The sequence below is a fragment of the Haliaeetus leucocephalus genome, unplaced genomic scaffold (genome assembly GCF_000737465.1).
Source record: "Haliaeetus leucocephalus isolate CR32 unplaced genomic scaffold, Haliaeetus_leucocephalus-4.0 Scaffold906, whole genome shotgun sequence".
NCBI classification, from domain to species: domain Eukaryota; kingdom Metazoa; phylum Chordata; class Aves; order Accipitriformes; family Accipitridae; genus Haliaeetus; species Haliaeetus leucocephalus.
In genome coordinates, this window is record NW_010973342.1 from 4797273 (window position 1) to 4800447 (window position 3175).

The following is a 3175-nucleotide window of genomic DNA, read 5'->3' on the forward strand; positions in this document are numbered from 1 at the left end:
TGGGCAATGAGTGGATTGACAGCAGCCCTTGGGAGAAGGACTTGGGGATATTAGTGGATGAAAAACTGAATATGAGCCAGCAATGTGCGCTCATAGCCCAGAAAGCCAATTGCATTCTGGGCTGCATCAAAAGAAGCGTGGCCAGCAGGTCGAGGGAGGTGATACTCCGCCTGTACTCTACTCTCATGAGACCCCACCTGGAGTACTGCGTTCACTCTGGCGCCCCCAACATAAGAAGGACATGGAACTGTTGGAGCAAGTCCAGAGGAGGGCCACAAAGATGATCAGGGGCTGGAGCATCTCCCTTATGAGGACAGGCTGAGAGCTGGGGTTGTTCAGCCTGGAGAAGAGAAGGCTCCAGGGAGACCTTCTAGCAGCCTTCCAGTACCTAAAGGGGGCCTACAGGAAAGCTGAGGAAGGACTCTTTAACAGCGAGTGTACTGATGGGACAAGGGGTCACAGTTTTAAACTGAAAGAGGGTAGATTTAGGTTAAATACTAGGAAGATACTCTTTACTGGGAGGTTGGTAAGACACTGGCACAGGTCGCCCAGAGAAGTTGTGGATGCTGCCTCCCTGGAAGTGTTCAAGGCCAGGTTTGATGGGGCTTTGAGCAACCTGGTGTAGTGGAAGGTGTCCCTGCCCACGGCAGGGGGTTGGACTAGATGATCTTTAAGGTCCTTTCCAACCCAAACCATTCTATGATTCTGTGAAATATCTGACTTCAGGTGACTTGATTCCCACTTTTTTCCCCCCTTTTGGAAGAAGAGGGCTTTGCTGATTATGTATTTCCAGTTAATATGGAACCACTCTCCCATGAGCTGATGCAAATGACTGGTTTGCAGCATGAAGTCTGTTGAAGCAACAGCAGGCAGCAGTACACTCATTTGGTCTGAGGAGTTTGGCATTCCAGCTTTTCCACTGCAGAGCACTGGATTCAGATCTTGCATTTCAGTCAAGTAAAACAACCTTAGACAACATCATGCTGCCTGCATGCAAAAAAACCCCTCAAAACCAGCACAAGCCATTGTACTAACTTGATTTGAGTCAACAACCTGTTTAAAAAAAAAAAAAAACAAAACAGACTGGGCAAGCAAGTCTAGACATCTTTCCCTCAGAAAAATCAAACTTGTATAAGCTGGTTGAGTGGCATACTTGGTGTGGAATGCATGCTAGTTTATGCAATGTAAGTGACATAATCTTTTGTGAGAACATCAGTATAGATTTTTATTTATTCTTCCATTCAATACTAGGTGCCACTTTTTCTTCACAGATATTATACCTGCCTGCCCACTGCCTCCTCTCTTCATAGATGGCAAGCTGGACATAAGTATTATGTGCAGCAAAAACATTACCTTCTCATATGTTCCTTGGCAGTTAACAAATCTGAAATCATCAGCTTATGGGTATTACAGCATTGTTAAAGAGATTTTGGGTCTACTTTTCTGTTCAGCTTCCAGAAAAACTGGTGAAAAAAAATGGGGGTTAAGGTTGACATGAGGTTCCCGAATGCTCATCACTGGTGGAGGTTTGTCTTTGGGCAATTTCTAGAGAAGAACTGTCCAAGTAGATCCCTCTTCACACATTGTGTCTATGCAGATCTGTGGATTGCTGTACTTCTGCAACAGGGATATACTGGAAGGAAATTTTAGGTTAAACAAACATCCAGACTACACACAGTCAGCTCTCCTGGCAACTCTGCCTAAAGAGCTGCTAACGACACAATAAAACTACATATTTCTGATCAAATAATACCTGGTGAAACAGCAACTTTAAGGGCTATGGACCTGTGATTGAAGTGTTAAAACACGCTTCAAGCCATCCTAAAATGAGACATTAAAACCAGTGGAAGGTTTAAAAAATAAAAATCACTGAGGAAAACACATTGGAGAAGATACAATCAATATATACCTTCTCCCCTTTTGTTTTATGTCTACCACAGAGATAGAAATTGGACACCATCTACTTAAAAAATCCTATTTGTACCTATCATCTTTATAAGCAAACCAGTAAAAATTCAAGAGTACAGTTACAGGAAAACACAGGTTTACCTGGCATGTTTTTCAACAGTTCATGTAGATCTCGAGCGCATCAATAGGTAGTTTCTTCCACATCTTTAAGCACCAAGCTGGGAGAAGCCCAACTGTACAGCTAAAAGCAGCAGCAAAGCTGAAACTAAATGCATACACCTGTGAAGAATAGAAATGAGGTCCAAAGGTTTGGTATTGTTACATCTTTGTTCACTGGGGAAAACAGAACAGAAGAGAAAAACATCCTCCTTTCAACAACAGTTCACTTATATCAGCTGCCTGTAGCAGCAGTACAAGATAAAACATTTTTATGTTTAACATTTTCAGTTAATGACAAATGGGGTAACAGGACAGACAAGTTGTTGGTGATTAGGAAGGCATTTAAAATTTGGAAAACTGGAATTTTTTTTAAAAAGTTCTTTCTGATGGACAGGAAGAGGTAGGAAGACATCCCAAATCAACACTTGTGTGACTTCACTTCAGAGAATTCCCCTACCAAAGTTTTCAGTCTTCAGATTTCCTGGAGATTTAAATACAGAGAAAGAGCCAAAGACAACAAAGATACTACACACCTAATCTCACTCAGATGTATGTTACAACATAGCAATCAGAGATTTGGTTTTTTTTTTTTTTTAGAATAGCTTCTGCAATTACAAGTTGCACACCTTCATTTGTACTGGGAGATGTGTGAAATTGTGAATATCAAACATTTACTCCAGTAACCATTAATTTCTCCATCATGATACAACAGGATCCACACTAAAGTAAAGGTGAGCTAACCTTTCACTGAAACAGAAAGCAACTTGTAAAGCCTTTTTGAGCAGCAGTGAGCACACCAAACGCCTATGCACTCAACAGTCGCATTGTGCATTAATTTTTAACACATCAATCTTCTTCTCAGGCTATGGTGAGATTTGTGTTGCCAGCATGCTGAACCTCAGCTACACAGTTTTAAGTACCAATGATGCCACACCAAAAAAGTGTGCTGAAGAGTTGAACTCTCAGTTACGTTACCTCAGAAAGCGGCAATAGTGAATGCCAAGCAGAGATGAGACATCCCTGTGTAAGAGCTGTCTTAGAGCATCCAATATCAACACTGTTCAAGATACAAACGTTTTATGCAATTATGCCCTCCTCCATTAAGGAA

The 3175-nt window shown here is 41.6% G+C and overlaps 1 long non-coding RNA gene across 1 annotated transcript; it reads right to left on the bottom strand.

The window, feature by feature from the left end:
• Positions 1 to 1362: 1362 nt before the first annotated feature.
• On the bottom strand, positions 1363 to 3175 carry LOC104841695. Its single transcript, XR_775394.1, has 3 exons — positions 3043 to 3175; positions 2050 to 2187; positions 1363 to 1633 (listed from the first exon to the last, which is right to left on the bottom strand). It is a non-coding gene; the product is annotated as an uncharacterized LOC104841695 (long non-coding RNA).